At 48.9% G+C, this 23,214-nt stretch overlaps 6 non-coding genes across 6 annotated transcripts; all 6 read right to left on the minus strand.

Moving 5' to 3' along the window:
- Nucleotides 1-2,132: 2,132 nt before the first annotated feature.
- On the minus strand, nucleotides 2,133-2,204 carry TRNAA-CGC (transfer RNA alanine (anticodon CGC)). Its single transcript has one exon. It is a non-coding gene; the product is annotated as a tRNA-Ala (tRNA).
- A 2,389-nt stretch (nucleotides 2,205-4,593) lies between these two features.
- Nucleotides 4,594-4,665, minus strand: TRNAA-CGC (transfer RNA alanine (anticodon CGC)). Its single transcript has one exon. It is a non-coding gene; the product is annotated as a tRNA-Ala (tRNA).
- A 2,393-nt stretch (nucleotides 4,666-7,058) lies between these two features.
- Nucleotides 7,059-7,130, minus strand: TRNAA-CGC (transfer RNA alanine (anticodon CGC)). The gene has a single exon. It is a non-coding gene; the product is annotated as a tRNA-Ala (tRNA).
- A 9,666-nt stretch (nucleotides 7,131-16,796) lies between these two features.
- On the minus strand, nucleotides 16,797-16,868 carry TRNAA-CGC (transfer RNA alanine (anticodon CGC)). Its single transcript has one exon. It is a non-coding gene; the product is annotated as a tRNA-Ala (tRNA).
- Nucleotides 16,869-19,257: 2,389 nt separating this feature from the next.
- On the minus strand, nucleotides 19,258-19,329 carry TRNAA-CGC (transfer RNA alanine (anticodon CGC)). Its single transcript has one exon. It is a non-coding gene; the product is annotated as a tRNA-Ala (tRNA).
- A 2,389-nt stretch (nucleotides 19,330-21,718) lies between these two features.
- TRNAA-CGC (transfer RNA alanine (anticodon CGC)) lies at nucleotides 21,719-21,790 on the minus strand. Its single transcript has one exon. It is a non-coding gene; the product is annotated as a tRNA-Ala (tRNA).
- Between the last annotated feature and the right edge of the window lie 1,424 nt (nucleotides 21,791-23,214).

The raw sequence follows: 23,214 nt of genomic DNA on the forward strand, positions 1-23,214 counted from the left end.
TGGAGATGCCAGGGATTGGACCCAGGGCCTCATCCATGCAAAGCAAGTGCTCTACCACTGAGCTACATCCCCTCGGTATGCAGTGTGTCTGTCCCGCAGACATAATTTTCAGGGAGAACTCTTCTGGTCAAAACATTCTGCCGAGTGAAGCACTAGCAAAAGAGCAGGGAAAACTGGAGCAAGAATGGAAAACCTCATGGTCACACTGAAGCAGTGTGCATTTTGCTTCTCCATAAGAGATGACTTGCAGGGGAAGATTTCCACCAGAGGATTACTGTGCTCAAAGGGCCATCTAGTGGATAGAGATCATATGACAGTCAAAAAGAGAAACAAGTGGAAATGCCCCAGGTCCTCATACATGCAAAGCATGCGCTCTACCACTGAGCTACATCCCCGCTGAGAGGACGCTTCCTCATCACACCTAAAAGCTTCAGGAGGGAGTGGGCTAAGTAAGGAAAGGGGTTTGCAGTAGTGCATATGAAAAAACATGACAACTGCCAAATTACATCTTACTACTTACAATGACAAAGTTAAAGCGCCAGGTCGATCTCATCACGTTGGTGCCTGAGACATCACATAATGTGACACAGCCATCTCGGATAGATGCCCCAGATTTGAGAAGTGTAGTTATGGAGAAAAAATAAATATATATATATATATATATATATATATGTATGTCTTCAAACACCAAAAATGAGATAGCACCATTTCGCGCAGGAATTCCTCCAGCCGAAAGCCCACATATGTTGCTAGATAGACTGACACCTCTTTCGGATGTCCTTCTGTATTTGCTGGCTAGTGGAAAGCAACGTGGACCCACCACTCTATAGCTCTGCCGTCATGAGTGTCCCTAGCACACTCGGCAGATGTCGCTTCTCTAGGCAGACAAGCAGTGGAATTCTGCGGAAGGTCAATGGTGCTTCCATTGGTTTTGCCACTAGGCGATCCATTGCAGCCCTAGAATGAAGCATAACCCGCTGAATGCATTCAGGGTGTTCTGCGGTGGGAAAGGTCAGAGGGGGTGATAGTTGGTGAGCGTGCACAGCACCTCAGAATGACACCACTGCCTAGCAGGGGGACCGGTGGAGACACTATTTTCAGCCAATGCCCCTCTGTCTGAACGAGTCTGCCTTGTGTCATCCCGGTAAGAGATCAGGCTAACAGGCTTCCAATGAAAAAAGCAGACATCACACTGAAGCATGGTGCACCGTGCATGTCCACAATCATCGGCTCCAAAGAGAAGACGTTCAGGAACAGGATTTAGTATGGCAAAAGAACACATCATCCTAATTCCTATGTACAGGATAAAAAGCCCACAATTGAGGAAAAATATCACATGGAGATGCCTGGGATCGAACCTGTGGCCTCATACTTCCCAAGTATGTGCTCTACCACTGAGTTACATCCCCACTGCCAGCAAGGAACTGTGAAATCTACCAGATGCTGGCTGGCTGCTTGGGACTAACAGCGCCCAGAACTGACGGTAACTGTCGAATTGGAGTTTCCAAATGGCAGACTTCATTTTAGAGCCACCTGTGTCTGGTTGTCCATAGAAACATGCAGAAAGGCTGCCCCCCCATGCAATTCCCCTGACCAACTAATGAAAAATATCAATATGTTCAAGACTTTTGCTTTTAGAAGCCAGAGATAGGCCCCAGCAGCAGAGCTGGTAGGATATTCCAGCTCAAAACTAACAAGTTACAGAACCTGATCGACTTAGGTTGACAACAGAGGCACATCTGTGGCCACATCCAGTGAAAACAAATTATTTTTAAAGCTAGGCATCATATGCTACAAAGGTACAATGGTGGAGCTATACATTCGGAACCAAAACAATCGACTGAAAAGAAACGCAAGGCAATGCCAATACTTTCACGATTCTGCACCGTTAAAACTGTGGTGTGATGTTTCTCTCTGTGCATTTCTATTTGTAGTGATTGTGAAGGCATACAGGATGTTGACACTGGCAGGGACGTAAACCTCAGTGATATATTATAGGCAGGTTTGCCATACGGGCACCAGCGTTTTCTCAGACAAATAGATATGAATGTCGATGATCCTATAATCATGACCCGAGTTGCAGTGTGAAATACAAAATAACCGGGACAAAATCACACTGATGTTTATGCAAATGGAGATGCCGGGGATTGAACCCGGGACCTCATACATGCGAAGCATGCGCTCTACCACTGAGCTACATCCGCTCTGTGTGCAGTGGGCCTGTCCTGCAGACATCTTTTCCTGGGAGAATTCTTCCGGTCAAAATATGCTGCCAACTGAAGCACTAGCAAAAGACCAGGGAAAACGGGAGCAAGACTGGAAAAGCACATGGTCAGCTGAAGCAGTGTGCATTATGCTTCTCCATAAGAGATGACTTCCAGGGGAAGTATTCCACCAGAGGATTACCGTGCTCAAAGAGCCATCTCGTGGACAGAGACCATATGACAGTCAAAAAAAGGGAAACAATTGGAGATGCCAGGGATTGGACCCAGGGCCTCATCCATGCAAAGCAAGTGCTCTACCACTGAGCTACATCCCCTCGGTATGCAGTGTGTCTGTCCCGCAGACATAATTTTCAGGGAGAACTCTTCTGGTCAAAACATTCTGCCGAGTGAAGCACTAGCAAAAGAGCAGGGAAAACTGGAGCAAGAATGGAAAACCTCATGGTCACACTGAAGCAGTGTGCATTTTGCTTCTCCATAAGAGATGACTTCCAGGGGAAGATTTCCACCAGAGGATTACTGTGCTCAAAGGGCCATCTAGTGGATAGAGATCATATGACAGTCAAAAAGAGAAACAAGTGGAAATGCCCCAGGTCCTCATACATGCAAAGCATGCGCTCTACCACTGAGCTACATCCCCGCTGAGAGGACGCTTCCTCATCACACCTAAAAGCTTCAGGAGGGAGTGGGCTAAGTAAGGAAAGGGGTTTGCAGTAGTGCATATGAAAAAACATGACAACTGCCAAATTACATCTTACTACTTACAATGACAAAGTTAAAGCGCCAGGTCGATCTCATCACGTTGGTGCCTGAGACATCACATAATGTGACACAGCCATCTCGGATAGATGCCCCAGATTTGAGAAGTGTAGTTATGGAGAAAAAATAAATATATATATATATATATATATGTATGTCTTCAAACACCAAAAATGAGATAGCACCATTTCGCGCAGGAATTCCTCCAGCCGAAAGCCCACATATGTTGCTAGATAGACTGACACCTCTTTCGGATGTCCTTCTGTATTTGCTGGCTAGTGGAAAGCAACGTGGACCCACCACTCTATAGCTCTGCCGTCATGAGTGTCCCTAGCACACTCGGCAGATGTCGCTTCTCTAGGCAGACAAGCAGTGGAATTCTGCGGAAGGTCAATGGTGCTTCCATTGGTTTTGCCACTAGGCGATCCATTGCAGCCCTAGAATGAAGCATAACCCGCTGAATGCATTCAGGGTGTTCTGCGGTGGGAAAGGTCAGAGGGGGTGATAGTTGGTGAGCGTGCACAGCACCTCAGAATGACACCACTGCCTAGCAGGAGGACCGGTGGAGACACTATTTTCAGCCAATGCCCCTCTGTCTGAACGAGTCTGCCTTGTGTCATCCCGGTAAGAGATCAGGCTAACAGGCTTCCAATGAAAAAAGCAGACATCACACTAAAGCATGGTGCACCGTGCATGTCCACAATCATCGGCTCCAAAGAGAAGACGTTCAGGAACAGGATTTAGTATGGCAAAAGAACACATCATCCTAATTCCTATGTACAGGATAAAAAGCCCACAATTGAGGAAAAATATCACATGGAGATGCCTGGGATCGAACCTGTGGCCTCATACTTCCCAAGTATGTGCTCTACCACTGAGTTACATCCCCACTGCCAGCAAGGAACTGTGAAATCTACCAGATGCTGGCTGGCTGCTTGGGACTAACAGCGCCCAGAACTGACGGTAACTGTCGAATTGGAGTTTCCAAATGGCAGACTTCATTTTAGAGCCACCTGTGTCTGGTTGTCCATAGAAACATGCAGAAAGGCTGCCCCCCCATGCAATTCCCCTGACCAACTAATAAAAAATATCAATATGTTCAAGACTTTTGCTTTTAGAAGCCAGAGATAGGCCCCAGCAGCAGAGCTGGTAGGATATTCCAGCTCAAAACTAACAAGTTACAGAACCTGATCGACTTAGGTTGACAACAGAGGCACATCTGTGGCCACATCCAGTGAAAACAAATTATTTTTAAAGCTAGGCATCATATGCTACAAAGGTACAATGGTGGAGCTATACATTCGGAACCAAAACAATCGACTGAAAAGAAACGCAAGGCAATGCCAATACTTTCACGATTCTGCACCGTTAAAACTGTGGTGTGATGTTTCTCTCTGTGCATTTCTATTTGTAGTGATTGTGAAGGCATACAGGATGTTGACACTGGCAGGGACGTAAACCTCAGTGATATATTATAGGCAGGTTTGCCATACGGGCACCAGCGTTTTCTCAGACAAATAGATATGAATGTCGATGATCCTATAATCATGACCCGAGTTGCAGTGTGAAATACAAAATAACCGGGACAAAATCACACTGATGTTTATGCAAATGGAGATGCCGGGGATTGAACCCGGGACCTCATACATGCGAAGCATGCGCTCTACCACTGAGCTACATCCCCTCGGTGTGCAGTGGGCCTGTCCTGCAGACATCTTTTCCTGGGAGAATTCTTCCGGTCAAAATATGCTGCCAACTGAAGCACTAGCAAAAGACCAGGGAAAACGGGAGCAAGACTGGAAAAGCACATGGTCAGCTGAAGCAGTGTGCATTATGCTTCTCCATAAGAGATGACTTCCAGGGGAAGTATTCCACCAGAGGATTACCGTGCTCAAAGAGCCATCTCGTGGACAGAGACCATATGACAGTCAAAAAAAGGGAAACAATTGGAGATGCCAGGGATTGGACCCAGGGCCTCATCCATGCAAAGCAAGTGCTCTACCACTGAGCTACATCCCCTCGGTATGCAGTGTGTCTGTCCCGCAGACATAATTTTCAGGGAGAACTCTTCTGGTCAAAACATTCTGCCGAGTGAAGCACTAGCAAAAGAGCAGGGAAAACTGGAGCAAGAATGGAAAACCTCATGGTCACACTGAAGCAGTGTGCATTTTGCTTCTCCATAAGAGATGACTTCCAGGGGAAGATTTCCACCAGAGGATTACTGTGCTCAAAGGGCCATCTAGTGGATAGAGATCATATGACAGTCAAAAAGAGAAACAAGTGGAAATGCCCCAGGTCCTCATACATGCAAAGCATGCGCTCTACCACTGAGCTACATCCCCGCTGAGAGGACGCTTCCTCATCACACCTAAAAGCTTCAGGAGGGAGTGGGCTAAGTAAGGAAAGGGGTTTGCAGTAGTGCATATGAAAAAACATGACAACTGCCAAATTACATCTTACTACTTACAATGACAAAGTTAAAGCGCCAGGTCGATCTCATCACGTTGGTGCCTGAGACATCACATAATGTGACACAGCCATCTCGGATAGATGCCCCAGATTTGAGAAGTGTAGTTATGGAGAAAAAATAAATATATATATATATATATATATATATGTATGTCTTCAAACACCAAAAATGAGATAGCACCATTTCGCGCAGGAATTCCTCCAGCCGAAAGCCCACATATGTTGCTAGATAGACTGACACCTCTTTCGGATGTCCTTCTGTATTTGCTGGCTAGTGGAAAGCAACGTGGACCCACCACTCTATAGCTCTGCCGTCATGAGTGTCCCTAGCACACTCGGCAGATGTCGCTTCTCTAGGCAGACAAGCAGTGGAATTCTGCGGAAGGTCAATGGTGCTTCCATTGGTTTTGCCACTAGGCGATCCATTGCAGCCCTAGAATGAAGCATAACCCGCTGAATGCATTCAGGGTGTTCTGCGGTGGGAAAGGTCAGAGGGGGTGATAGTTGGTGAGCGTGCACAGCACCTCAGAATGACACCACTGCCTAGCAGGAGGACCGGTGGAGACACTATTTTCAGCCAATGCCCCTCTGTCTGAACGAGTCTGCCTTGTGTCATCCCGGTAAGAGATCAGGCTAACAGGCTTCCAATGAAAAAAGCAGACATCACACTGAAGCATGGTGCACCGTGCATGTCCACAATCATCGGCTCCAAAGAGAAGACGTTCAGGAACAGGATTTAGTATGGCAAAAGAACACATCATCCTAATTCCTATGTACAGGATAAAAAGCCCACAATTGAGGAAAAATATCACATGGAGATGCCTGGGATCGAACCTGTGGCCTCATACTTCCCAAGTATGTGCTCTACCACTGAGTTACATCCCCACTGCCAGCAAGGAACTGTGAAATCTACCAGATGCTGGCTGGCTGCTTGGGACTAACAGCGCCCAGAACTGACGGTAACTGTCGAATTGGAGTTTCCAAATGGCAGACTTCATTTTAGAGCCACCTGTGTCTGGTTGTCCATAGAAACATGCAGAAAGGCTGCCCCCCCATGCAATTCCCCTGACCAACTAATGAAAAATATCAATATGTTCAAGACTTTTGCTTTTAGAAGCCAGAGATAGGCCCCAGCAGCAGAGCTGGTAGGATATTCCAGCTCAAAACTAACAAGTTACAGAACCTGATCGACTTAGGTTGACAACAGAGGCACATCTGTGGCCACATCCAGTGAAAACAAATTATTTTTAAAGCTAGGCATCATATGCTACAAAGGTACAATGGTGGAGCTATACATTCGGAACCAAAACAATCGACTGAAAAGAAACGCAAGGCAATGCCAATACTTTCACGATTCTGCACCGTTAAAACTGTGGTGTGATTTTTCTCTCTGTGCATTTCTATTTGTAGTGATTGTGAAGGCATACAGGATGTTGACACTGGCAGGGACGTAAACCTCAGTGATATATTATAGGCAGGTTTGCCATACGGGCACCAGCGTTTTCTCAGACAAATAGATATGAATGTCGATGATCCTATAATCATGACCCGAGTTGCAGTGTGAAATACAAAATAACCGGGACAAAATCACACTGATGTTTATGCAAATGGAGATGCCGGGGATTGAACCCGGGACCTCATACATGCGAAGCATGCGCTCTACCACTGAGCTACATCCGCTCGGTGTGCAGTGGGCCTGTCCTGCAGACATCTTTTCCTGGGAGAATTCTTCCGGTCAAAATATGCTGCCAACTGAAGCACTAGCAAAAGACCAGGGAAAACGGGAGCAAGACTGGAAAAGCACATGGTCAGCTGAAGCAGTGTGCATTATGCTTCTCCATAAGAGATGACTTCCAGGGGAAGTATTCCACCAGAGGATTACCGTGCTCAAAGAGCCATCTCGTGGACAGAGACCATATGACAGTCAAAAAAAGGGAAACAATTGGAGATGCCAGGGATTGGACCCAGGGCCTCATCCATGCAAAGCAAGTGCTCTACCACTGAGCTACATCCCCTCGGTATGCAGTGTGTCTGTCCCGCAGACATAATTTTCAGGGAGAACTCTTCTGGTCAAAACATTCTGCCGAGTGAAGCACTAGCAAAAGAGCAGGGAAAACTGGAGCAAGAATGGAAAACCTCATGGTCACACTGAAGCAGTGTGCATTTTGCTTCTCCATAAGAGATGACTTCCAGGGGAAGATTTCCACCAGAGGATTACTGTGCTCAAAGGGCCATCTAGTGGATAGAGATCATATGACAGTCAAAAAGAGAAACAAGTGGAAATGCCCCAGGTCCTCATACATGCAAAGCATGCGCTCTACCACTGAGCTACATCCCCGCTGAGAGGACGCTTCCTCATCACACCTAAAAGCTTCAGGAGGGAGTGGGCTAAGTAAGGAAAGGGGTTTGCAGTAGTGCATATGAAAAAACATGACAACTGCCAAATTACATCTTTTTTTTTTTTTAAACTTTTATTTTTAGCGGCACAAGGTTACATGGTGCAGGCAGCAAGGCCACAAGTTCAACATGTGTAGAAGACGTTGCAATACATTTGGCAAGGTACATTGGTCACAGCAATACAAGGCAGTGGTCGCATGAGATATATACAAGTAAGTGTGCACATAGTAGGGTTAGTTACAGCGGAGTGGGAGACAAGCCAGAGCTGGAGGCACTTGTACTTCTATTGTTAAGGTACGTGTTGAATTCCGTCCAGATGTTACGGGGGCGAGATGTAACAGGGAGCATAGATATGAATTCCTCCTCGCAATTGCGTGACCAGGTAAGCATCTGGAGCCATTTCCGGTGAGCCGGAGGGGAGGGATTTTTCCAATTCTGAAGAACGCATTTCTTGGCAACCATACATGCAATATTCAGAAATCTAGCTGAGCATCTAGTGTCATCGGTCGCCCAGGCGCCAAACAGGACGGCCAGAGGATCCGGGTCAATAACGACTCCAATGATAGCAGAGAGAGTTTCAAGGATACCCTCCCAGAAACTAAGCAGTTTGTTGCAAGACCAGAACATGTGTAGGTGATCGGCCTCTGTCGCCCCGCAGCGGGGGCAGGGGCGTGCCGCAGTATGAGCGAATCTAGAGGTTCTGTATGGGGTATAGTAAAGTCTATTTAGGAGTTTGTACTGCATGGCACGAAAACGGAAGTTGAGGGAGACTCGTTGGGTGTGCAGGCACATGTTCTCCCAGGCCCCATCTGATATTTCCAGGCCCAGGTCGTCGGCCCAGCCATCTCGTGCCTTGAGAGTGGGAATAGGGGAGGCAGCCTGAAATATCTTGTAGAGTGAGGAGACCACGCCGCGGGCGCCCCCTGAATTGGCAATGTATGCGATGGCTGGGTTGTCCGGGGGCTCGTTCGGGAATGTGGGCCATTTGGACCTAAACGCGGCCCGCAGTCTATAATATTGGAGGGTTTCCAACGCGGTCCCGGTGTGACCCGGTTTCCAAGATCGGGGGTCGATAAACCTACCTTCAGGGTAGAAGTCCGTCAGTGCATGGTATCCCAGCTCCCCCCAGTGTCGGGCCAGCGCTGCGTCATGTGTGGGTTCCAGGCCAGGAAAGGCCCACACAGGAAGCCACTTGTAGTACGGGAAGGCACCAGGCATCTGGGAAAGCATGCGAGACCAGGCCAATAGAGTTGTGTAGAGAGGGTCAATAGGAGAGTCGGGTATGTATTGGTAATGCAGTAACGCGGACATTAGGTCGATGCCGGTGGTCGCCAAACTCTCCAGTTTGACATGGGGACGTGTTGGTGCACCAGGATACCAGTGGGTGGCATGCTGGGCCTGAGCTGCGTGCCAGTAAAGTGATACATTCGGGGCGGTGAGTCCCCCTAGTTTGTATGGGAGTGTCATGTCCGTCCACTTTTTGCGTACTGCGCCCGCGTGCCAAAGGAACTGAGCAAACAGTGTGTGCAGTCTGGCAAAGTAGTTATTCCCAGGCCACACGGGTACGTTGCCAAATGTGTAGAGGAGTTTGGGGAGCAGAATCATTTTAATGAGGGAGAGCCGTCCAGCAATGGAGAGCGGGAGGGCACGCCACCTGAGAAGTTTGGTTTCGACAATGCGCGATACCGCAGAGTAATTGTCAGCGAGAAGGGAGGACTTGGCCAAGGATATGTGCACGCCCAAATATCTAAAACCATTCGGTGACCAACGGAGGGGGTATTCAGAGGCAGGTTGCTGGGTGGACTTAGTGAGCGGGAAGATCTCTGACTTGGAATAATTGATAGTGAAGCCGGAGTGAGTGCCTATGCGGGTTATGTCCCTTAGTATTGAGTCAAGGTGTGTTGCAGGGTCTCTGATGTATAAGAGAACATCGTCCGCATATAGGGAAATAATTTCGGGGCTGTCTTTCAGTCTTATACCCTTGCGGGCATGGTGAGCACGGACATAGTCTGCCATTGGTTCAATAGCTAAGGCGAACAGTATTGGAGAGAAAGGGCATCCCTGTCGGGTGCCTCTGAACAGTGTGAAAAGATCAGAAGTTAGTGTATTGATCCTAACCCGTGCCACAGGGGAAGTGTAAAGCAATTTTATAAATCTAATCATGTTCGGGCCAATACCCATATTCTCAAGAACCAGCCAAGTATATCTCCAGGAGACCATATCGAAGGCCTTCTGGGCGTCCAGTGTGACCACCACTGCTTGTGCCTCTTGGTCAATGCGGGACATTACGTTAAACAGTCTCCTGATGTTGTGGGAGGTGGACCTGCCCGGTACAAAGCCGGCCTGGTCATCGTGGACCAGATATGTCATAATGGGCAGAAATCGGTTCGCTATAATTTTTGCAAAGATCTTTGTGTCGAGGTTCATTAGGGAGAGGGGTCTGTAGGACCCACATTCGTCGTCGGGCTTATCGGGCTTGAGCAGCACCGTAATGGCTGCCTCGCGCATAGAGAGGGGAAGAATAGAGACTCGGAGCGATTCATCCCAGACCTCGAGTAGCTTGGGGGCGAGTATGGCGACGTGTTCTTGATAGAAATCGGCGGTCAGACCGTCGGGCCCCGGGGCTTTGCCTTTGGGTAGGTCAGAGATGGCTGTAACTATCTCGTCGAGCGTGACTGGAGAGTCTAGTTCGTCACGGGCAGCGGAGGAGACCTCAGTGGTGGGGATCGAGTCAAGGAGTTCCCGCATGTGTTGTTCAGTGTGCTCAGCAGGCTGAGAGTAGAGAGATCTGTAGAATTCGGTAAATGTGTTCAGAATTTGTTGGTCAGCCCATTGAGTATTACCCTGTTCATCTTTAAGTGAGGTGATTTGCATTCGGCCAGATTCCCATTTAGTTAGTGTCGCTAACGTTCTCCCGGGCCTCTCTCCCTCGCCATATTTCCTGGCCGCTTGAGGGCGACCAAGGAAATGTATCTCGCTGACGGCGAGTTTGTTGAAGGCTTGGAGTTCCTCAGAAATCTGGGCCAGAGTGGCGGGGTCTGCACCAGAGGCGCCTTGCAGTTCCAATTGTTTCAGTTTGCTTTCTGAACGGCTCAGTGCTGTTCTGATTGATTTCAGCACCCCAGCTTCCCGGGAGATAGACATTCCCCTGATATACACCTTAAAGGCGTCCCACCTTACGGCGGCAGAGGTATCTCGGAGAGAATTCATTTCGAAGAAGGACAGAATATCGTCGAGTATTTCAGCCTTAAATACCACATCTCGCAAGGCGTCGGATTTAAAACGCCAGGTGCTGAACGTCGGGACGGGTACTCCTAGTCTGGCTGTGAGTGTGATCGGGGCATGATCAGAAAGCGTGCGGGGTAGGATCTGGGAGCCCAACACCCCTCCCATGACACCCTTCGAGACAAGAAACAAGTCAATCCTAGAAGAGCTCCCATGCACTGATGAGTAGTAAGTATAGTCTCTAAGATGTGGGTGTAGCGACCTCCAGGCATCGCAAATGTCGAGGGTCTTAATGTGAGAGTGCAACCTGCGGGCGGCACTGGACAGAGGCCGTGGGTTGGATCCAGTCCTATCTAGGGCTGAATCAAGAATAAGATTCAAGTCTCCCCCCCAAATGACCAGAGTTCCCACATATCCCAGCAGTATAGTGGCGATCTTATCAAAAAAATCAGGAGAATCGATATTGGGGCAATAGGTATTGACGAGCAGATATTCTTTGTTGGCCAAAGTGCAATGTAGTATGACATAGCGTCCCTCAGGGTCAGTGTAGTTTTTATGCAGTGTGAACTTGATGGATTTATGGATCATGGTTAGAACCCCCCTGGATTGAGTGGAGTAGGAGGTAAAAAATCTAGTAGGCCCCCATGCCGGGGCCATAGTTCGGGGGATGTGGCCATTGGAGTGCGTCTCCTGCAAGAACAGTATCTTACAGTTATGTCTGTTGGCATATGCCATGATTTTGCGCGCCTTAGTGTGATTGCTTACCCCTCGGACATTCCATGACATTAAGACGGTTGCCATAACTGTGCCAGGCGTCTCATTATGTGACACGTGTTCTCAATGAACGTCTCGGACCCAACAATAGTGTGCGCCCCAAGGGTTGAGGCAAGATTTACGAACGTGGCCCATTAGTGCCGGCCACATGCAACCTCGTGTGCCTTTTTTGGATAACACCCGGTTTCCCCCCCCCACCCTCACCACCAACCCATGATCAGCAGTGTACATCCCACCCATCCCCAACTGTGCACAGTCGGACCGACCCCAACATGATCCTGCCAGTGCAAAAGCCCAACAGGGGCGAACCAAAAACAGAGAACTAGGAAGCAGTGCAATCGCAATGGGGTGCGCTATTGCCGTGTGTTAGCACGCTTGGGACACTAAGGCGTCCGTGAGAAATTAAACAGTGTTTGCGGTTTAGTGAAGGATGTCACAGCCGTTACCTATGGCCGTGCCGGCCTGGATGTGTAGTAGAGAGGCATAGCATTTGACGAGAACAAGAATCAACATGATCACTTTGAGTAGATCAGCAACATGCACGATAGAAAGTGCGTATCCGAGGGCTAAGGGACCATGAGTATAGCCCAGAGGGCATGAAAAGTAGGAATACAACAGCAGGGTAGTAGTGTGGATGGACCATGGATGATGAAGCCCTCAGATCGCTCGAGTAGGCGGCGATCCGAGAGAGCAAGTTTCAAATTAAGATCAGACATTTCCCATATCATCTCCAACAAGGGTATATCCAAGAGCTGTGCAATCGCAGTGGGGTGCGCCGCTGCCGTGCAGGAATGAACATTGTTAGCGGACATATCGAGAGTACACCCCAGTTCCACCTAATGGGGCACAGGGAGCGACCCGCATCCCACAGGGATCCAGCAGCCCAGCCCAAGCGGGAACATGAGATGATGCATACCCAGGTGCTCGTGGAGGGAGGGCAATGGTTGTTGCCAGAACAAAGGAGCTATGCATGTCAGAGAGCAACAGAAGTAAATGTGGGAGAATAACTTGAACGGAAGGACTGTTGCTCCCCAGAGAGCGTAAATTAAACCTGCATAGGACCACATTGTATACCAGTGAATGCAGAGGTGTGGTCACTCATGGATGTGAACAAAGAGTGGCATGAGTCGATCTACCAATAAGCATAGCATCAAAGCATCTCAAAGCAAACATAAAATTCACTCATTATGCACAGTGTCATCAGCCGGAGGGTGGAGAGGAACATGTGCCTCGATGAATTTAACCGCCTCAGACGGCACTGTAAAAAAATAAAGTTTGCCGTTGAACGTGAACTTCAAGCGTGCAGGGAAAAGTATGGCGTAGGGGATGTGCCTTTCCCTGAGGAGTTTCTTCACTCCGAGGAACTGGCGACGCTCCTGTTGAACTCCGGTGGAAAAGTCGGGGAAAATCCTGATCACCTGCGAGTCCATTCGTAACTCGCCTTTTTCCCTTGCAAGGCGGAGGATTAAGTCACGGTCTTTGAAGCTTAGAACCTTGGCAATGATAGGCCTCGGAAAGTCACCGGGTTTGGGCCGGGATGACAGTGCTCTATGGGCCCTTTCGATGGTGAAGAAGGGAGACATGTCAGGGTTGCCCAGTAGTTCCCTCAGGAGGTCTTCGACTGCCGATTCCAGTCGACCCCTCAGCGCATTTTCAGGGACACCAACAATGCGTATGTTGTTTCTGCGCGACCTAGATTCAAGGTCATCACACTTGGCCCTGACCGCCTTCATATCCGAGACCAGAGTGGACACAGTGCCCTGAAGTGTAGAAATATTATCCTCGTTGGTGCCAATTCTATTTTCAGTCTCCGTGATTCGAGCCCCCTGTTGATCCAGTTTAGCTCTGAGAGAGGCCACGTTGGCATTAATGTCATCAAGCTTTTCGTGGAAAGCTGCAAAGTTTCTGGCCATGGATTCCATTATCGCTGTGAGGTCAGTGGTGGGTGCCTCGGCGCATGGCGGGTCGTCGGCTGGATCGTCTGGTGCGTGGGCCGAGTCAGGCCTTGGGGCGGCTTTAGCGAATTTATCCATGGCCCCGGTTTTATTGATATTCCTTGATCTGTTAGACATCGTGGATAGTGTTGCAGGGGCCCTGAGTGGGCAGAGTAAAGACACGAGTGAGGGGATGCAGGAGAGGTTCAAGGCCAGTGATGATGGTCCGGCACGCCGGTGTAAACAATCCTGACAAAGGCGGCAGGGGCCACGCCAGCGGGGAGGTGTAAAATAGTTGCAGGGATCAAGCAGGGATCAAGCCGCCCCAGATAATGAGGATGGAGGCCAGAACAGACCTCGAGTGAGCACCACAGAGAATGCAACCAGCAGGAGTGGACGCCGCCCGGGGCAGTGACGGCGGCGCCCAGCAAGGAAGGGTGATGGCCACGGTAGCAATCCGGGGACCGTTGTGCCCGGAGGGGGGCGGCAGCGGGCCAATCCGGGTCCGGTGGGGTGCAGGGCCCCGCAGCGCCGCAGGGCATGGGCCCCGAGAGCAATCAAGGCGGCGCAGGGGCCAGCCGGGGCCGCGCAACGCGGGGGGAGAGGCCCAGATAGAATTAGGCCCGTAATGGATTCAGGGCCAACACAACCCCGACGCGCAGCGGCCCCAGCAACCCCTCACCTGGTGTGCGCCGAGCGGTCATCCAGTCCGGGAGCGGGAGCGAGTGTCGTTCCTCCGGTCCTCGGGGTCCGCCGGGGGCGGATCAGATCCCTACAGCGGCAGCAGGATACAGGCCGGGCGCGGGCCGGCGGACCTCCAGCCGGGCGAGGCAGCCAGGAGGGCCGCACCGCCCAGGTGTCGAGCGGCGTGGAGGAGAGGCCGCCCGGCCGGAAGGACCGGTCACCCAGGCCCGAGGGCCACGACCACGGAACGGGGAAAAAAGTCCAGGATGGCCGGCGCAAGGCACGGCTCAAGCTGCAGCCGCCGGTCCAGCGAGGGTCACGGTCCACCTCACAGCGCCCACGGCGCGGCCCGCGGGGCACCACGGTGTGCGTCACAGCAGACGGGCCAGTGGGAGGATGCAGCAGGGGAGGCAGTAATGGAGCTGCGGGAGCCGGGCAGAGAAACCCCGATGGGCCTCAGGCACCGCGGCAGTCCGGAGGCTCCCGCAGCGAAGATCTCCGGCACCCAGGATCCGATTCGGGCCAGGAACGCAGCAGCGTGTAGCCCCCGTTATAAGGAGGATAGGGGGTCGGTCGAGTGGGCGCAGGGATGTATTAGCCCGCGGATGTCATCGGGTGAAGAGCGGCTTTACACGGAGCTCGAGAGCTAGGCAGCCATCTTGCTGGCTGCTCAACAGCGCCCCCAGGAGGAATAGCGCCAAATTACATCTTACTACTTACAATGACAAAGTTAAAGCGCCAGGTCGATCTCATCACGTTGGTGCCTGAGACATCACATAATGTGACACAGCCATCTCGGATAGATGCCCCAGATTTGAGAAGTGTAGTTATGGAGAAAAAATAAATATATATATATATATATATATATATATGTATGTCTTCAAACACCAAAAATGAGATAGCACCATTTCGCGCAGGAATTCCTCCAGCCGAAAGCCCACATATGTTGCTAGATAGACTGACACCTCTTTCGGATGTCCTTCTGTATTTGCTGGCTAGTGGAAAGCAACGTGGACCCACCACTCTATAGCTCTGCCGTCATGAGTGTCCCTAGCACACTCGGCAGATGTCGCTTCTCTAGGCAGACAAGCAGTGGAATTCTGCGGAAGGTCAATGGTGCTTCCATTGGTTTTGCCACTAGGCGATCCATTGCAGCCCTAGAATGAAGCATAACCCGCTGAATGCATTCAGGGTGTTCTGCGGTGGGAAAGGTCAGAGGGGGTGATAGTTGGTGAGCGTGCACAGCACCTCAGAATGACACCACTGCCTAGCAGGAGGACCGGTGGAGACACTATTTTCAGCCAATGCCCCTCTGTCTGAACGAGTCTGCCTTGTGTCATCCCGGTAAGAGATCAGGCTAACAGGCTTCCAATGAAAAAAGCAGACATCACACTGAAGCATGGTGCACCGTGCATGTCCACAATCATCGGCTCCAAAGAGAAGACGTTCAGGAACAGGATTTAGTATGGCAAAAGAACACATCATCCTAATTCCTATGTACAGGATAAAAAGCCCACAATTGAGGAAAAATATCACATGGAGATGCCTGGGATCGAACCTGTGGCCTCATACTTCCCAAGTATGTGCTCTACCACTGAGTTACATCCCCACTGCCAGCAAGGAACTGTGAAATCTACCAGATGCTGGCTGGCTGCTTGGGACTAACAGCGCCCAGAACTGACGGTAACTGTCGAATTGGAGTTTCCAAATGGCAGACTTCATTTTAGAGCCACCTGTGTCTGGTTGTCCATAGAAACATGCAGAAAGGCTGCCCCCCCATGCAATTCCCCTGACCAACTAATGAAAAATATCAATATGTTCAAGACTTTTGCTTTTAGAAGCCAGAGATAGGCCCCAGCAGCAGAGCTGGTAGGATATTCCAGCTCAAAACTAACAAGTTACAGAACCTGATCGACTTAGGTTGACAACAGAGGCACATCTGTGGCCACATCCAGTGAAAACAAATTATTTTTAAAGCTAGGCATCATATGCTACAAAGGTACAATGGTGGAGCTATACATTCGGAACCAAAACAATCGACTGAAAAGAAACGCAAGGCAATGCCAATACTTTCACGATTCTGCACCGTTAAAACTGTGGTGTGATGTTTCTCTCTGTGCATTTCTATTTGTAGTGATTGTGAAGGCATACAGGATGTTGACACTGGCAGGGACGTAAACCTCAGTGATATATTATAGGCAGGTTTGCCATACGGGCACCAGCGTTTTCTCAGACAAATAGATATGAATGTCGATGATCCTATAATCATGACCCGAGTTGCAGTGTGAAATACAAAATAACCGGGACAAAATCACACTGATGTTTATGCAAATGGAGATGCCGGGCATTGAACCCGGGACCTCATACATGCGAAGCATGCGCTCTACCACTGAGCTACATCCGCTCGGTGTGCAGTGGGCCTGTCCTGCAGACATCTTTTCCTGGGAGAATTCTTCCGGTCAAAATATGCTGCCAACTGAAGCACTAGCAAAAGACCAGGGAAAACGGGAGCAAGACTGGAAAAGCACATGGTCAGCTGAAGCAGTGTGCATTATGCTTCTCCATAAGAGATGACTTCCAGGGGAAGTATTCCACCAGAGGATTACCGTGCTCAAAGAGCCATCTCGTGGACAGAGACCATATGACAGTCAAAAAAAGGGAAACAATTGGAGATGCCAGGGATTGGACCCAGGGCCTCATCCATGCAAAGCAAGTGCTCTACCACTGAGCTACATCCCCTCGGTATGCAGTGTGTCTGTCCCGCAGACATAATTTTCAGGGAGAACTCTTCTGGTCAAAACATTCTGCCGAGTGAAGCACTAGCAAAAGAGCAGGGAAAACTGGAGCAAGAATGGAAAACCTCATGGTCACACTGAAGCAGTGTGCATTTTGCTTCTCCATAAGAGATGACTTCCAGGGGAAGATTTCCACCAGAGGATTACTGTGCTCAAAGGGCCATCTAGTGGATAGAGATCATATGACAGTCAAAAAGAGAAACAAGTGGAAATGCCCCAGGTCCTCATACATGCAAAGCATGCGCTCTACCACTGAGCTACATCCCCGCTGAGAGGACGCTTCCTCATCACACCTAAAAGCTTCAGGAGGGAGTGGGCTAAGTAAGGAAAGGGGTTTGCAGTAGTGCATATGAAAAAACATGACAACTGCCAAATTACATCTTACTACTTACAATGACAAAGTTAAAGCGCCAGGTCGATCTCATCACGTTGGTGCCTGAGACATCACATAATGTGACACAGCCATCTCGGATAGATGCCCCAGATTTGAGAAGTGTAGTTATGGAGAAAAAATAAATATATATATATATATATATATGTATGTCTTCAAACACCAAAAATGAGATAGCACCATTTCGCGCAGGAATTCCTCCAGCCGAAAGCCCACATATGTTGCTAGATAGACTGACACCTCTTTCGGATGTCCTTCTGTATTTGCTGGCTAGTGGAAAGCAACGTGGACCCACCACTCTATAGCTCTGCCGTCATGAGTGTCCCTAGCACACTCGGCAGATGTCGCTTCTCTAGGCAGACAAGCAGTGGAATTCTGCGGAAGGTCAATGGTGCTTCCATTGGTTTTGCCACTAGGCGATCCATTGCAGCCCTAGAATGAAGCATAACCCGCTGAATGCATTCAGGGTGTTCTGCGGTGGGAAAGGTCAGAGGGGGTGATAGTTGGTGAGCGTGCACAGCACCTCAGAATGACACCACTGCCTAGCAGGAGGACCGGTGGAGACACTATTTTCAGCCAATGTCCCTCTGTCTGAACGAGTCTGCCTTGTGTCATCCCGGTAAGAGATCAGGCTAACAGGCTTCCAATGAAAAAAGCAGACATCACACTGAAGCATGGTGCACCGTGCATGTCCACAATCATCGGCTCCAAAGAGAAGACGTTCAGGAACAGGATTTAGTATGGCAAAAGAACACATCATCCTAATTCCTATGTACAGGATAAAAAGCCCACAATTGAGGAAAAATATCACATGGAGATGCCTGGGATCGAACCTGTGGCCTCATACTTCCCAAGTATGTGCTCTACCACTGAGTTACATCCCCACTGCCAGCAAGGAACTGTGAAATCTACCAGATGCTGGCTGGCTGCTTGGGACTAACAGCGCCCAGAACTGACGGTAACTGTCGAATTGGAGTTTCCAAATGGCAGACTTCATTTTAGAGCCACCTGTGTCTGGTTGTCCATAGAAACATGCAGAAAGGCTGCCCCCCCATGCAATTCCCCTGACCAACTAATGAAAAATATCAATATGTTCAAGACTTTTGCTTTTAGAAGCCAGAGATAGGCCCCAGCAGCAGAGCTGGTAGGATATTCCAGCTCAAAACTAACAAGTTACAGAACCTGATCGACTTAGGTTGACAACAGAGGCACATCTGTGGCCACATCCAGTGAAAACAAATTATTTTTAAAGCTAGGCATCATATGCTACAAAGGTACAATGGTGGAGCTATACATTCGGAACCAAAACAATCGACTGAAAAGAAACGCAAGGCAATGCCAATACTTTCACGATTCTGCACCGTTAAAACTGTGGTGTGATGTTTCTCTCTGTGCATTTCTATTTGTAGTGATTGTGAAGGCATACAGGATGTTGACACTGGCAGGGACGTAAACCTCAGTGATATATTATAGGCAGGTTTGCCATACGGGCACCAGCGTTTTCTCAGACAAATAGATATGAATGTCGATGATCCTATAATCATGACCCGAGTTGCAGTGTGAAATACAAAATAACCGGGACAAAATCACACTGATGTTTATGCAAATGGAGATGCCGGGCATTGAACCCGGGACCTCATACATGCGAAGCATGCGCTCTACCACTGAGCTACATCCGCTCGGTGTGCAGTGGGCCTGTCCTGCAGACATCTTTTCCTGGGAGAATTCTTCCGGTCAAAATATGCTGCCAACTGAAGCACTAGCAAAAGACCAGGGAAAACGGGAGCAAGACTGGAAAAGCACATGGTCAGCTGAAGCAGTGTGCATTATGCTTCTCCATAAGAGATGACTTCCAGGGGAAGTATTCCACCAGAGGATTACCGTGCTCAAAGAGCCATCTCGTGGACAGAGACCATATGACAGTCAAAAAAAGGGAAACAATTGGAGATGCCAGGGATTGGACCCAGGGCCTCATCCATGCAAAGCAAGTGCTCTACCACTGAGCTACATCCCCTCGGTATGCAGTGTGTCTGTCCCGCAGACATAATTTTCAGGGAGAACTCTTCTGGTCAAAACATTCTGCCGAGTGAAGCACTAGCAAAAGAGCAGGGAAAACTGGAGCAAGAATGGAAAACCTCATGGTCACACTGAAGCAGTGTGCATTTTGCTTCTCCATAAGAGATGACTTCCAGGGGAAGATTTCCACCAGAGGATTACTGTGCTCAAAGGGCCATCTAGTGGATAGAGATCATATGACAGTCAAAAAGAGAAACAAGTGGAAATGCCCCAGGTCCTCATACATGCAAAGCATGCGCTCTACCACTGAGCTACATCCCCGCTGAGAGGACGCTTCCTCATCACACCTAAAAGCTTCAGGAGGGAGTGGGCTAAGTAAGGAAAGGGGTTTGCAGTAGTGCATATGAAAAAACATGACAACTGCCAAATTACATCTTACTACTTACAATGACAAAGTTAAAGCGCCAGGTCGATCTCATCACGTTGGTGCCTGAGACATCACATAATGTGACACAGCCATCTCGGATAGATGCCCCAGATTTGAGAAGTGTAGTTATGGAGAAAAAATAAATATATATATATATATATATATGTATGTCTTCAAACACCAAAAATGAGATAGCACCATTTCGCGCAGGAATTCCTCCAGCCGAAAGCCCACATATGTTGCTAGATAGACTGACACCTCTTTCGGATGTCCTTCTGTATTTGCTGGCTAGTGGAAAGCAACGTGGACCCACCACTCTATAGCTCTGCCGTCATGAGTGTCCCTAGCACACTCGGCAGATGTCGCTTCTCTAGGCAGACAAGCAGTGGAATTCTGCGGAAGGTCAATGGTGCTTCCATTGGTTTTGCCACTAGGCGATCCATTGCAGCCCTAGAATGAAGCATAACCCGCTGAATGCATTCAGGGTGTTCTGCGGTGGGAAAGGTCAGAGGGGGTGATAGTTGGTGAGCGTGCACAGCACCTCAGAATGACACCACTGCCTAGCAGGAGGACCGGTGGAGACACTATTTTCAGCCAATGTCCCTCTGTCTGAACGAGTCTGCCTTGTGTCATCCCGGTAAGAGATCAGGCTAACAGGCTTCCAATGAAAAAAGCAGACATCACACTGAAGCATGGTGCACCGTGCATGTCCACAATCATCGGCTCCAAAGAGAAGACGTTCAGGAACAGGATTTAGTATGGCAAAAGAACACATCATCCTAATTCCTATGTACAGGATAAAAAGCCCACAATTGAGGAAAAATATCACATGGAGATGCCTGGGATCGAACCTGTGGCCTCATACTTCCCAAGTATGTGCTCTACCACTGAGTTACATCCCCACTGCCAGCAAGGAACTGTGAAATCTACCAGATGCTGGCTGGCTGCTTGGGACTAACAGCGCCCAGAACTGACGGTAACTGTCGAATTGGAGTTTCCAAATGGCAGACTTCATTTTAGAGCCACCTGTGTCTGGTTGTCCATAGAAACATGCAGAAAGGCTGCCCCCCCATGCAATTCCCCTGACCAACTAATGAAAAATATCAATATGTTCAAGACTTTTGCTTTTAGAAGCCAGAGATAGGCCCCAGCAGCAGAGCTGGTAGGATATTCCAGCTCAAAACTAACAAGTTACAGAACCTGATCGACTTAGGTTGACAACAGAGGCACATCTGTGGCCACATCCAGTGAAAACAAATTATTTTTAAAGCTAGGCATCATATGCTACAAAGGTACAATGGTGGAGCTATACATTCGGAACCAAAACAATCGACTGAAAAGAAACGCAAGGCAATGCCAATACTTTCACGATTCTGCACCGTTAAAACTGTGGTGTGATGTTTCTCTCTGTGCATTTCTATTTGTAGTGATTGTGAAGGCATACAGGATGTTGACACTGGCAGGGACGTAAACCTCAGTGATATATTATAGGCAGGTTTGCCATACGGGCACCAGCGTTTTCTCAGACAAATAGATATGAATGTCGATGATCCTATAATCATGACCCGAGTTGCAGTGTGAAATACAAAATAACCGGGACAAAATCACACTGATGTTTATGCAAATGGAGATGCCGGGCATTGAACCCGGGACCTCATACATGCGAAGCATGCGCTCTACCACTGAGCTACATCCGCTCGGTGTGCAGTGGGCCTGTCCTGCAGACATCTTTTCCTGGGAGAATTCTTCCGGTCAAAATATGCTGCCAACTGAAGCACTAGCAAAAGACCAGGGAAAACGGGAGCAAGACTGGAAAAGCACATGGTCAGCTGAAGCAGTGTGCATTATGCTTCTCCATAAGAGATGACTTCCAGGGGAAGTATTCCACCAGAGGATTACCGTGCTCAAAGAGCCATCTCGTGGACAGAGACCATATGACAGTCAAAAAAAGGGAAACAATTGGAGATGCCAGGGATTGGACCCAGGGCCTCATCCATGCAAAGCAAGTGCTCTACCACTGAGCTACATCCCCTCGGTATGCAGTGTGTCTGTCCCGCAGACATAATTTTCAGGGAGAACTCTTCTGGTCAAAACATTCTGCCGAGTGAAGCACTAGCAAAAGAGCAGGGAAAACTGGAGCAAGAATGGAAAACCTCATGGTCACACTGAAGCAGTGTGCATTTTGCTTCTCCATAAGAGATGACTTCCAGGGGAAGATTTCCACCAGAGGATTACTGTGCTCAAAGGGCCATCTAGTGGATAGAGATCATATGACAGTCAAAAAGAGAAACAAGTGGAAATGCCCCAGGTCCTCATACATGCAAAGCATGCGCTCTACCACTGAGCTACATCCCCGCTGAGAGGACGCTTCCTCATCACACCTAAAAGCTTCAGGAGGGAGTGGGCTAAGTAAGGAAAGGGGTTTGCAGTAGTGCATATGAAAAAACATGACAACTGCCAAATTACATCTTACTACTTACAATGACAAAGTTAAAGCGCCAGGTCGATCTCATCACGTTGGTGCCTGAGACATCACATAATGTGACACAGCCATCTCGGATAGATGCCCCAGATTTGAGAAGTGTAGTTATGGAGAAAAAATAAATATATATATATATATATATATATATGTATGTCTTCAAACACCAAAAATGAGATAGCACCATTTCGCGCAGGAATTCCTCCAGCCGAAAGCCCACATATGTTGCTAGATAGACTGACACCTCTTTCGGATGTCCTTCTGTATTTGCTGGCTAGTGGAAAGCAACGTGGACCCACCACTCTATAGCTCTGCCGTCATGAGTGTCCCTAGCACACTCGGCAGATGTCGCTTCTCTAGGCAGACAAGCAGTGGAATTCTGCGGAAGGTCAATGGTGCTTCCATTGGTTTTGCCACTAGGCGATCCATTGCAGCCCTAGAATGAAGCATAACCCGCTGAATGCATTCAGGGTGTTCTGCGGTGGGAAAGGTCAGAGGGGGTGATAGTTGGTGAGCGTGCACAGCACCTCAGAATGACACCACTGCCTAGCAGGAGGACCGGTGGAGACACTATTTTCAGCCAATGTCCCTCTGTCTGAACGAGTCTGCCTTGTGTCATCCCGGTAAGAGATCAGGCTAACA

This window comes from Ambystoma mexicanum (genome assembly GCF_040938575.1).
Source record: "Ambystoma mexicanum isolate Mex_15411 chromosome 12 unlocalized genomic scaffold, UKY_AmexF1_1 Mex_chr12_unloc.1, whole genome shotgun sequence".
NCBI classification, from domain to species: Eukaryota; Metazoa; Chordata; class Amphibia; order Caudata; family Ambystomatidae; genus Ambystoma; species Ambystoma mexicanum.